The sequence below is a fragment of the Rhinopithecus bieti genome, unplaced genomic scaffold (genome assembly GCF_001698545.2).
Source record: "Rhinopithecus bieti isolate Rb0 unplaced genomic scaffold, ASM169854v2 scaffold_32008, whole genome shotgun sequence".
NCBI lineage: Eukaryota > Metazoa > Chordata > Mammalia > Primates > Cercopithecidae > Rhinopithecus > Rhinopithecus bieti.
Window position 1 is genome coordinate 703,839 of NW_016814433.1, and position 13,747 is coordinate 717,585.

Consider the following 13,747-nt stretch of genomic DNA (forward strand, 5'->3'; position numbering starts at 1 on the left):
AAAAAAAAAAAAAAGTTATTTTTAATGGTATGTAACAGTAGTATTTTAATGTATGGATTCCATAATATGTTTAATCCGCTATTAGTAAATATTGTTTTTTTTCTATTTCAAACGACACTGTGGCAAACATCCTGATACATATGTCTCTAAATATTTAGTCAAATACTTCCCTCTGCTAAATCCCTGTTGTGTCGAAGTTTACATACATTTAAAATTTGGTACTTTTGATACAATTAAGTTTTTATATGTTCTTTTGTATCAGGAATAACTCTGAGACCAACTAGAAAGCCAACCCCCAGTTGCTGCAAAAGTGAAGGGTTCAGTTTTTCTGTGCGTTCCACGTTCACACATAGAGTTCTAAATTTGGTTCAACTGCTCAAGGATGTCAAAGATCGGAGTTTCTTCTATTTTCTGCTTTCTTCCTCTGTGGGTCTGTTTGTCACATCATTATTTTTTGTAGATTTAGTTCTAATTTCCTTTTGGGAATATTTATTCCTTTAAATCTTCTACTGTTTTCTTAGTTATATTTGTTGGGTTCTCTACTTCAGGCACATGGATCATCCTTATTTTGGATAGTCTATTTCTCATAGCTATTTCCTCTCTGATTGCTTTACTTTTCTTTAAAATTCACTGAGATTATCTCAGGTCTTTTTGATCTGTTTAACAAAACGGATTGCATTAATGGATTTCTGAATGTTAATTTTTGCACACTTAGATAAACGCAACTTGGTTGTGATGGATTGTTATTCTCGTATGTAGCTAGATCTGATTTGCTAAGGTTTGAGAATTTTGCAGTTATATTCATAAGTGAGATTGGCTTGTAGTCGTCCATTTTGGTACTGCATTGCGTTTTGGTTTTTTTTTTTTTTTTTTTTTTTTTAGACAGTTTCATTCTTGTTGCCCAGGCTGGAGTGCAATGGCGCGATCTTGGCTCACCACAATCTCCGCCTCCAAGGTTCAGGTGATTCTCCTGCCTCAGCCTCTCAAGTAGCTGGGATTACAAGCATGGGCCACTACACCTGGCTAATTTTGTATTTTTAGTTGAGACTGGGTTTCTACATGTTGGTGAGGCCGGTCTCAAACTCCCAACCTCAGGTAATCTGCCCGCCTTGGCCTCCCAGAGTGCTGGGATTATAGGCATGAGCCACCATGCCCTGCCTGGTTTTGGTATCTTGATTATACTAGCTTGGTAAAATGGGAGGCATTTCATTGTTTTGCTATGCTGAGGACAGTTTATAAGTAGTATTGAAAATATTCTGTGAACATTTGATAGAATTTATGTTCCCTTTCAAGATTCATCTTAACTTGTATAACTATTGCATAATTTATTTTGTCAATTTTATTTTCTTGTTTTTGGTGGAGTGGCGGGGGGGCAAGGTCTTACTCTGTAGCTCCAGCTGGAGTGTAGTGGTGCAATCATGGCTCACAGTAGCCTTGACCCTCCGTGGTCAGTTGATCCTCAACCTTCCGAGTAGCTGGGACTACAGGTGTGCACCACCACATCTGGCTAATTTTTGCATTTTTTGGGTAGATGAGGTTTCACTGTGTTGCTCAGACTGGTCTTGAACTCTGGGCTCAAATGATTTGCCTGCCTCAGCTTCCAAGAGTGTTGGGATTACAGGCATGAGCCACTGTACCCAGCTTTTTGTTAGTTTTCTATTGTTAGATATTGACTTTTTTCGAATGTTTTGCAATTTTAACTGGTGCTGCAGTCAATATTCTTGCAATTACATCTTAACACATATCTATGATTATTTCCTTAGGATAAATTCCTGGTGGTGAAATTGTATAATCACCTTTAGTTGAGAACCACTGGTTTATGACAAAATGCTTTAGGATACCCCATTTACCATTCTGATACAAAATTGTACACAAGACTTTTTTAAAAACCCCAAAACCTTAACAGCATAATGCTTTTATTGTAAAAGAAAATAATTTGTAATTAGTAATACAGATTGCTTACAGTTTTCAACATGTAAATGAACAGTGCGACTACATAAAAGAAGAACATCCCTAGGAGGTGGTATTACACCTGTTTACAACTTCTGCTTATGTGACTCCTCTGTTAAACACCTGTAATCATGGGGAAATCTGGCTAGGCCTTGGAATGAGGCAAGTCAGTGTTTGAGTCCAGGTCTGCTACTTACTAGCTGTATATCAATAGATCGGCTTAATCTCAGAATGTTTCTTCATCTATAACTGGGGTGATAATGTCTCTTTTATGGTTTGGTTTGAAAATTTAATGAACCAGTGTATAGCCTGATACTCCATGAAGAGCTATTTGTGAATTACTTAATCCTTAATACAATGCTAGAAGATAGTCTTGTTGTTAATCGCCATTTTTACAGATGGAGAGAAGGAACCAGCTTAGTGGGAGGGCTGGAATTCAAACCCTAGTTTATTTTCAGAGCCTGTGCTGTCAGCTGTTATGCGCTATAACTTCTCATATAATAGTTGATAAATAGGCAATTTCATTTTCTGTAGCTTTAATCAAGAGTTCCTTCCCAAGTATTAACATCAGCATTCTTTCCTTAAGACTTCCCTTTCCTCTTGGTTCTTGTGTTCCCTTCCTGAGACATAAAATTAATCTCCTTCATCCACATGTAGGCAGATAGCTATTTATTAAAAATTCTGTTCTGTCTCTATGTAGGACCTTGATATTTCGGAGAAGCTCATAAATAATGCAGCCAACTTTCCTTGCAAACAAAATATAACCCTGTGTTTTTATTATTTATTTATGAAGAACTTTTCTTCTGATAAGTAACCCCCACTCTAGAGTTTATAGCTAGTGTGTAGCCTTTTATAACCCAAGTGTAGGGAGATAAGGAATTACATCTATATTTAAAAATTTTCTATGTTACAATCAAAGGAAGGGTGTATATAGGGAATTTGATTTGTTTTATGGTATAATTAAATATGGTTCTAAGAGGTGTCTTATGTTGTATTAGGCTTTTTTCTTGTAAATGATAAAAATCTTAAGAATATTCTAAACCAATTACTGTTTATATTAAAGGAACTGGTAATAACCAGAGATGATGATGTTCTTTATGAATAGTTCTCCACTGTGAATTGTGTGTGTATGTGCATAATGCCTCATTATATCTTCATATGGAACTTCTTAAACATTTAAAAAGATTAGTATGTAGAGTCACCACCTTGCATGTGTCATGATTCTTAATGTATGGCCAGTCTCACCTATAACCCCTACCTCCTCCAGGATTTTAAACTACGAATCTGTGATTTCATTTGGAAACATTTCAGGGTATGTGTAAACATACCACAATACTATTATAACACCTAAAACCAGTTAACAGTATCACCAAATACCCATTCCATGTTCTCATATTCCCTAGTTGTCGTGCGTACTTGTGTGTGTGTGTGGAGGGGGTGTGGGGGAGGAAGTTTCAGCCTACCACACTGATACCCAAACTGCCCCATTTTTGGGCAGTGTGTGGCCTCTTTACATTGACTCCTAAATCTTTTTATATAACGTTAACCGACAAGATGTTCCAGGCTTATCTTGTACACTTCCTGCCCTGGACCTAGAATCGGTCCTTTTTCCTAAGGATCCCTAGTTCCTTTTAGTGGGAAATGGCATTTAGAGAACACAGTCTGGGTACTGGGCGTGTAGCATGTATTTTTTTTTTTTTTTTTTTTTTTTTTTTTTTTTTTTTTAGCAGTTTTTCTTAAGTCACTATTACCACTATTATCCTTAAACAGAACACTGGGCATCATTTAATCCTTTATTGATGACTTAGTATTATGGAATTTAGTTTTGGTACTGAGCGGTAAGCTGATGAGTCCCTAGGGCCACTGAAGTTTGTTTTCAGTTTTGTTTGCCCTTATACTAAGTGGTTCTGAATCCCAGTTCATTTTTAGTCATGGTTTTATTTTTGCCTTGTGACCCAGTCCTCCCTGCTGTCACTCGGGTTTGTTTCTCATTTACAGGGCTATTCAACCTGCTGTCTGCACTCATTTCTTTCTCTTTTTCTTTCTTTTTTTTTTTTTGAGTCTTGCCCTGTCGCCAGGCTGGAGTGCAGTGGCGCCATCTCGGCTCGCTGCAACCTCTGCCTCCTGGGTTCAAACGATTCTCCTGCCGCAGCCTCCCAAGTGGCTGGGATTACAGGCGCCTACCACCACGCCTGGCTAATTTTTGTATTTTTAGTAGAGATGTGGTTTCACCTTGTTGGCCATAATGCTCTTGATCTCTTGACCTTGTGATCCGCCCGCCTCGGCCTCCCAAAGTGCTGGGATTACAGGTGTGAGCCACTGCGCCTGGCCTGCACTCATTTCTAAACTGCTTTTTCTCTCTGACTGGACTCCAGGCAAAACTGAGGGTTATGTTAGGAGATATGATTGGGTCTTATAGAGTATAACATGCAGTTAGATGGGAAGGAAAATCTAACCAGCTAGGCATTCAAGGGCATGAGTTTTTCATTTCTGTTAAGCTTGAAGGCTGTTATATTACATTTGTTACCAGGCCTCCTTAGGCTTCTCTAGACTGTGACAGTTTCTATGACTTTGGTTTGATGATCTTGCCAGTTTTAAGAAGTGCTGGTCAAGTATTTTGTAGAATGTCCCTGAATTGGAATCTGTGTGATGTTTTTCTCGTGATTAGACTGACATGGCGTCTTGGGAGGAAGAGCACATGGGTAAAGTATCGTTTTGTTTGTATCACATCAAGGGTACATACATGGCTCATCAGTGATATTAGCCTTGACCACCCCTACTGAGGTAGTATTGATCGAGTTTCTCTCTCTTGGGGTGTAAGCAGGGGGACCTTTCTGTACTGTACTCTTTTTTTTTTTTTTTTTGAGACGGAGTCTTGCTCTGCCGCCCAGGCTGGAGTGCAGTGGCCGGATCTCAGCTCACTGCAAGCTCCGCCTCCCGGGTTCACGCCATTCTCCTGCCTCAGCCTCCTGAGTAGCTGGGACTACAGGCACCCGCCAGGTCGCCCGGCTAGTTTTTTGTATTTTAGTAGAGACGGGGTTTCACCATGTTAGCCAGGATGGTCTCGATCTCCTGACCTCGTGATCCGCCCGTCTCGGCCTCCCAAAGTGCTGGGATTACAGGCTTGAGCCACCGCGCCCGGCCCCTGTACTGTACTCTTTAGAAGGAAGTCAGTATGTGCTCCTCCATCCCCATATGGTGTTATAAAGTCAGCCAGGTTGATAGTAAGCAGATTTTTCAAGTGTGTCCTATCTTCTAACTCACGTTAATTCCTTGTAGATTGTTGTTGTTGTTTAATCATTGCTTAGCACCCTATGAGCAGTCTTTAAGAGTATGGTAGTGGGAGTGACAGTATGTTTTACTCAAGCTTCTTGGTTGCAAACAGAAAAGGTATTTTTGAGAAGATATGAGGTTGCTTACAGAGTCGTTGGGAGGGCAAGGAGAGAGATTCTAGATGATTCTCAAACTTTAGCCTGCATCTGAAAGGGCTTGTTTAAGCACATTGCTGGGCCCCATCTCCAGAATTTCTGATTCCAGGAAGTCTGGGATGGGGCCTGAGAACTTCTCACAAGTTTCCAGGTGATGGTGATGTGGTCCCAGAGCTACACTTGGAGAATCACTCCTTTATGCTAAAATTTAAGGAATACTCAAAAGCTGCTCTAGAACTGACCTTAACGGAAACTTGCCTCTGGTTCTGCTGGCCTATAGAAAAGAAATTGACTTAATGCCATTGTCACTACTGCTTGGACTGATACCATTTCTGATTCAGGAGCTAGACCTATACCACTGGGACGCGACTAAAAGTCTTACAGCAGTGAGAATGGAACCTCGTTTCTTGACACGGCTCTATTCTGAACTGAAGTGCGTTTGGGTGTGTTTGTTTGGAGGAGCCTAGGTCACATGCCTGCATTCTGGTTTTAAGGGAGATTGGGGATTTGTATTTGACTTCTATTTTGGGAAGCTGAAACTCATAAAATGGAAATTTCTTTAAATGTAAGAAGACTATTGGAAAGATGATAGACAGCCATGGATATGGCGGTTGTCAACTACAGCAGTACTACTGAAAGTAACCTGTCCACAAACTGTTTTTAATGTCTTCGAGGACACAAGGAACCTGAACCAGAATATCAGTCCATGTACTGCTTTCTTCATAGAAAAATGTCAGTAGAACTAAGCAGTGTGCTTAGTGTGTTAGTTTATTTTACATTGTGGCACAAACTCCTTATCTCATTCTTAGACCAGTAACAAACAGTCTGCATACCAAACTTAGAGTAATCAATATCAGCCTCCACCAACATTTCAGGTGATGTACCAAGGGTCTTTTAGTCCTAACCTATAATTTTGTTAAAAAAAAAAAAAAAAAATCAACCACCTGTGCCGTGGTTAAAACTGCAGTAGCTTCAGGTTGTAAGAGGAGCCTTGGTTTAATAGCAATTGAAGTGGAAAGGGTTTAAGGACAGTATTGGATTTACATTAATATTGTGGGATAACAATAACAATGTGGGGTTGTGGCAAAAAAAGGTAGAGTAGATTTACTGTACATTGTTAAGGGTATAGTCCCCTGAAGAAAGGAGGTATTTCTGTTAGACTCTATGCTGGTATTGTGTTTAGATCAGACTGTCATATTTTATGTGGAACTTTGACTTAGTTTGAAGGGTGAGCAACTTGGATAATGAAGCATTTAGAAATCATGATTAGGAGAAATCTGGAGAAGAAAATAGGGTAGGTGTGAAATGTCAGATACTAGAAAATCTCTCTAATTCTGGAGAGCGTAACTAAAATCTTGGAGCAGATTGAGGGGAATGTTACTAAAAAAAGATTTTTTTTTTTTTTTTGGAGACAAAGTCTCACTCTGTTGCCCAGGCTGGAGTGCAGTTGTGCAATCTCAGCTCACTGCAGCCGCCTCCTCCCCAGTTCAAGCGATTCTTAAGCCTCAGCCTCCCGAGTAGCTGGGACTACAGGTGCCTGCCACCATGGCCAACTAATTTTTTTTTTTTTTTTTTGGTAGGAATGGGGATTTGCCATATTAGCCAGGCTGGTCTCGAACTCTTGACCTCAGGCGATCCGTCCCCGTCGGCCTCCCAAAGTGCTGGGATTACAGTCGTGAGCCACCGCACCTGACCAGTTTACCTTAGTTTATAAAGTTACTTTATAAGCTTTTTAATGTTTTAGATGTTTTTTTTGGAGTGCAGTGTTGCCATCTTGGCTCACTGCAAACTCAACCTCCCAGGCGCAAGCGACAGACACACACAACCATGCCTGGCTAATTTTTGTATTTTTAGTAGAGATGAGGTCTCACTCTGTTGCCAGGCTGGTCTCAAACTCCTGGCCTCAAGCAGTCCTCCCACCTTGGCCTCCCAAAGTGATGGGATTATAGATGTGAACCACTGGGCCCGGCTAGAAAAATCTTAAAATCTTAAATGCAGTGCAGAAAATGATTATTTTGTAGACTGTGAGTTTCTTTTTCTTTTTTCTTTTTTGAGACAGAGTCTTGCTGTGTCGCCCAGGCTGGAGTGCAGTGGTGCGATCTCGGCTCACTGCAAGCTCTGCCTCCTGGGTTCACGCCATTCTCCTGCCTCAGCCTCCCCAGCAGCTGAGACTCCAGGCACCTGCCACCACTCCCGGCTAATTTTTTTTGTATTTTTAGTAAAGATGGGGTTTCACCGTGTTAGCCAGGATGGTGTCAATCTCCTGACCTCATGATCTGCCCGCCTTGGCCTCCCACAGTGCTGGGATTGCAGGCGTGAGTCACCACGTCCGGCTGACTGTGAGTTTCTTTTCTTTTTCTTTTTTTTTCTTTTTGAGACGGAGTCTCGCTCTGTCATCCAGGCTGGAGTGCAGTGGCTCGATCTCTGCTCACTGCAAGCTCCGCCTCCCGGGTTTAGCCATTCTCCTGCCTCAGCCTCCTGAGTAGCTGGGACTACAGGCGCCCACCACCACGCCCGGCTAGTTTTTGTATTTTTAGTAGAGACGGGATTTTGCCATATTAGCCAGGATGGTGTCAATCTCCTGACCTTGTGATCTACCCACCTCGGCCTCCCAAAGTGCTGGGATTACAGGCGTGAGCCACTGCGCCCGGCCAACTGTGAGTTTCTTAAGAGCAAAATTTAAAAAATGATTTTTTTGTGTTAAAATATTCTGACACCATTTTGTATATGTATACTTTTTGTTTTTTTGTTTTTTATATGTATACTTTTTTATGAGCAAATAGTTTGAGGTAGAGCAATAAAATAGCATAATTATTAAAATAAGAAAGATGAAGCATCTCATTGCCTTTTGATTTAAATCTCATCAGCATAATTCTTTTACTACTCTGAATGCCATTTGGGATATTCATTACAGTCTTTTTTTCTATATAATTTTTGCATAGCTCCTACTGTGCTGTATATAACATTGTGTTTGTTTATTTAATATAACTTTTTCTGGTTTGGTATTACTTCACTGAATGAATATGTAAGATGGGTAGGATATACCTACCATACTTAATAGTTTTATTTTATTTTATTTTATTTATTTTTGAGACAGGATCTCATTCTGTCGCCCAGGCTGGAATGCAATGGTACGATCTTGGCTCACTGCAACCTCTGCCTCCGAGGTTCAAGCAATTCTTGTACCTCAGTCTTCCAAGTAGCTGAGATTACAGGCACGCACTGCCATGTCTGGCTAATTTTTGTATTTTTGGTAGAGACAGGATTTTACCACGTTGACCAGGTTCGTCTCGAACTCCTGTCCTCAAGAGATCCACTTGCCTTGGCCACCCAAAGTGCTAGGATTACAGGCATGAGCAACTGTGCCCAGCCAATAGTTTTATTTTAAAATCCAGTGACACACAAGATAAGACATTTGAGTTTTAGGAACTATTCAGCTTCTTTGAGCCCACTGGAGTTATTTTTTGTTGTAAATTGGTTGAAATAGGTATTTTCTTGGAGTTCGAAAATCTTTAAACAAAAAGGTTTTGGTCGTAGTACATTTCATGTTGCTTATATCTTTATCAAATTTAGTGTAAAGATGCCAGGTGTGGTGGCTCATGCCTGTAATCCCAGCACTTTGGGAGGCCAAGGCGGGTGGATCACTTGAGGTCAGGAGTTTGAGACCAGACTGGCCAACATGGTGAAACCCCATCTCTCCTAAAAGTACAAAAATTAGCTGTGAGTGGTGGTAGGCACCTGTAATCTCAGCTACTCGGGAGGCTGAGGCAGGAGAATCACTTGAACCCTGGGAGGCGGAGGTTGCTGTGAGTTGAGATCACACCATTGCACTCTAGCTTGGGCGACAAGAGCGAAATTCCGTCTCAAAAAAAAAATAAAATAAAAAATTATTATAAGTTTTACTTGTAAAAGGAACGTAGTAGTAGGACACAGCTTGAGTCTTAGAAATATTTTAAGTTATTACGTGTTCTCTTGTTTATATCAAAATTATTAGGTCTTTACTCCATTTATTTATTGTATTCTTTTTTCTTTTTGTATTGCTGTTGTTAATTCAGACATTCTGAATTGAGTGACATAGTCCTTTTTCCCTTTGGATGTCAAGCATTATAAGTAGCCATTGCATAGCTGGACGTGGTGGCTCACACCAGTAATCCTAGCACTTTGGGAGGCGGAGGCAGGTGGATCACCTGAGGTCAAGAGTTCGAGACTAGCGTGGCTAACATGGTGAAACCCTGTCTCTACTAAAAATACAAAAAAATTAGCCTGGTATGGTGGCAGGCTCCTTTAATCCCAGCTACTTGGGAGGCTGAGGCAGGAGAATAGGTTGAACCCAGGAGATGGAGGTTGCAGTGAGCCAAGATTGTGCCACTACACTCCAGCCTGGGCAACAGAGCAACAACTCCGTCTCAAGAAAAGAAAAGAAAAAGAAAGAAAGAAAGAAAGTAGGCAATGCATTAGATAATGTCTCCCTTTTTCTTATTGCTCAAATGAAGGCAATAAATACGGGATATATGAAACTGTTGACAAAGGCTGGCATACTGATATTCTCAGCCTTCTAAATTTCAGGTTTAATGTTGTTGAAGGTTGGCAATACAGTTAATGACTTTGTTCGTGATGCTATAAAGATACGTGGTAATAGGGAAGGGTATGAGCTGGAAGTCTCAGCATGGAACTGAGTCAGAATCATGAGGTTGGAAGTGACTTCTGGTCTTTTCTGGCTACATACATGATTTGATCACTACTTTTTTCTTTATTCATGAAATAAATACTACCAATTTAATAATGACAGCTAACATTTATCAACTTTATTCTATATACAACACTAAGTACTTTTTACTTGAACTGTTAGCTAATGATTGTGACCTATTAGCTGCCATGTTATAAAAAATAATGCAGGATTTTGTGTGATGAGAGCTGGTTTCTCCTTGATTTGTGGTTGGTTGCTAATGCATTAGGATACGCTTATTTGTAAACTTTCTCATATTTAGGGTGAATTGATTTTTCTAAATGTTGTAGTAAAGGCATTCTTGTAAAAAGCCGTTTTCTTGTCTTTCTATATTGTAGAATTGCAGTATGTTAGAAGTACTTGAGGTGGATGATCACTTCTTAAAAAAAAAAAGAGAAAGACAATTACTCGATATACTCTCAAAGGGATTATGATTTCTAGACCTGAACACTGTCCTGAAGCCTGGAGAGAGCCAGGCTTTGTGGGTATAGAGTGGGTCTAAACTGTGGGCCAGAGCCATGAAGGGGTTGGGAGTAATGGAAACCTACTTAATCTTGGCTGCATCTTTTTTTTTTTTTTTTTTTTTTTGAGGCAGAGTCTCGCTCTGTCGCCCGGGCTGGAGTGCAGTGGCCAGATCTCAGCTCACTGCAAGCTCCGCATCCCGGGTTTACGCCATTCTCCTGCCTCAGCCTCCCGAGTAGCTGGGACTACAGGCGCCCGCCACCTCGCCCGGCTAGTTTTGTATTTTAGTAGAGACGGGGTTTCACCGTGTTAGCCAGGATGGTCTCGATCTCCTGACCTTGTGATCCACCCGTCTCGGCCTCCCAAAGTACTGGGATTACAGGCTTGAGCCACCGCGCCCGGCCCTTTTGGCTGCATCTTTAACGGCTGCATTTTTGTTTTATTGATTCATTTGTCTCAGTTCCTAATTATAAACACATTAATGTTGAGAGGTATGGATGTTTTGGTTATGTGTGCATTTTGGTAGAAGGTAGGGATAGGAGGGGATACATCTTCTTAGAGAAAAATAAGAACAGACAGCTTTTGGTTTTTCTCTTGATTCCCCAGAGCCCTTTGTTACCTCTGTACTAAAGTGTTACATGGAAAAGTTGTTTAACTTATTAAACAGTGTGGATTTAACAATAAAAATACCAGTAAAATTAGCACAGAGAACAGATTTCTTTCATAATTTCAAATGGTAATATGAAATAATTGCACATTTTTTCCTTCCAGTGGATTTCTCATCCCTCTTTTTCTCAAAGTTTTATCAAACCTTCTGTTGATCAGAAGTTGTTGCTTTGACTTAGAGACCCTACGTGTTTGTTTCTCAAAATAATTACCATTAATGACATGGAACTCAAACCAGCAGTCATCCTGTTTCTGCAATGATTGCGATTATACTATTAAATCTATAGTGAGGCTAGTTTCAAGATCTCATGGGAATGAACACATAGAGATACTTCTCGACTTAACCATGGAGCTATACCCATTATAAATTGGAAATATCACTAAATGCATTTAATACACTTAACTTATGGAACATCATAGCTTAGCCTAGCTACCTTAATTGTGCCCAGAACACTTATATTAGCCTACAGCTGGGCAAAATCTTCTAACAGAAAACCTATTGTTGACAAAGGATGGCATACTTATATTTTCAGCCTTTTAAATTTCAGAAGGTTTAATATTGTTGAAGGCTGGCATTACAGTAATTAGTTTGTTCTTGATGCTATAAAGATACATGGTAGGCTGGGCGCGGTGGCTGAGGTGGGCAGATCACCTGAGGTCAGGAGTTCAAGAACAGCCTGGGCAACATGGTGAAACCCTGTCTCTACTAAAAATACAAATATTGGCTGGGCACAGTGGCGTGTGCCTGTAATCCCAGCTACTCTAGAGTCTGAGGCAGGAGAATCGCTTGATTGCTTGAGCCTGGGAGGCGGAGGTTGTGGTGAGCCAAGATTGCGCCACTGCACTCCAGCCTGGGTGACAGAGTGAGACTCCGTCTCAAGAAAAACCCAAAAAAGATATATGGTAATAGGGAAAGGTATAAGCTGGGAGTCTAAGCATAGAACTGAGTCAGAATCATGAGGTTGGAAGTGACTTCTGGTCTTTTCTGGCTACATAGAAGGTCATTTGATTACTATTTTTTTTTTTTTGTTATTCATTAAATAAATACCACCAATTTAATAATGACAGCTGACATTTATCAAGTTATAATAAAGTGCTGTATATATCATGTAATTTATTGAATCCTGTAGTGAAAGTTGAAAGTGAAAAAGAATGGTTATATGAGTACCATAATAAAGTGGAAAAATTATAAGTGAAACCATCAGTTTGAACCATCTGTATTGGTTTTAGTTCATTGTCAAAGAAATACATATCTGCATAGAAGAGAACTTTGAGAAGCATATGGAAGGCCGGGCGCAGTGGCTCATGCCTGTAATTCCAGCACTTTGGGAGGCCGAGGTGGGTGGATCATTTGAGGTCAGGAGTTCAAGACCAGCCTGACCAACATGTCTCTACTAAAAATACAGAAATTAGCTAGGCATGGTGGTGCATGCATGTAGTCCCAGCTACTTGGGAGACTGAGGCGGAAGAATCACTTGAATATGGGAGGCAGAATTTGCAGTGAGCCGAGATCGCACCACTGCACTGTAGCCTGGGCAACAGAGCGAGACTCTGTCTCAAAAATAAAAAAGCATATGGAAGAAATTAATGGGCCATAATTCTGTTACTCATACATAAATCATTGGTACATTTTTTCCAGTCTTCTTTTCTATACATTTTAAAAATCAGCTCTCAATTAAATTGAGTGAGTGATTGGGAAAGGGGATAGCCTTTGAAGATAATCTCAGATCTTGATTAAAATTGTAGGCAAATCATCGTTATCTGGAGTGACTTGTAGCAGGAAACTTGGACCTCTGCTGGCCTAAGTAGTTAGTGGTTGATTAGTACTAACTGATATCCCCTAAAGGGATTATGGTCATAGCTTTAAGGCTGGGATGCTGTTGGGGCAAAAGAGGAGATCAGGGGTTTGGACAGCTGGACCTCCTATCTTATGCTTCAATCAAAAGAACCCTTGGGTTTGGTTAGGGAAGGCAGTCATTTAACCAACTGAGTCCAAATTATAGTGTCCATAAAGTAAAAAAAAGTCTACTAATCCCCACACACCATGATCAATGTTGAAAACATGGAAGAAAACCAGATTATCTCTCAGTAATTGAGAGTTCATATAGAATGTACAGTTCTGTATCTTCTCTCTATGAATGGGTTTTTGATTATGATCTCAGTATAATGGTAATGGATCATTTTGAAGTTGGAAGAATAGTTCAGTCTGGTATGGCTGCACTAATTAGGGAACCCATTAGATTCTGCTTGTGACATTTGAAAGAAATGGGAAATAGCAAGATTGGCAGTGGGTTCATGTGTGGGATAATTAGCTCAAATAATCCAGTATTTAACAGTTGTAAAATTGAATTGCTATTCAGTTGCACAAAGGCACTTGAGAAGCTCTTTTTTTGTGGGGAAGTTGGTCTTATGTGATTCTCTGTATATTTGTGGTTTCACTTTACATGACTCATTTACAGTTGTGTATTAAGTCTAATAGAAGGGTCTTACTTTTTTTTTTTTTTTTTTTTTTTTT

At 40.2% G+C, this 13,747-nt stretch overlaps 1 protein-coding gene across 3 annotated transcripts in view; it reads left to right on the top strand.

Moving 5' to 3' along the window:
* The window catches only part of RABEP1 (rabaptin, RAB GTPase binding effector protein 1), a 115,052-nt gene that overhangs the window by 20,805 nt on the left and 80,500 nt on the right, over positions 1–13,747 (top strand). The window lies entirely within an intron of this gene.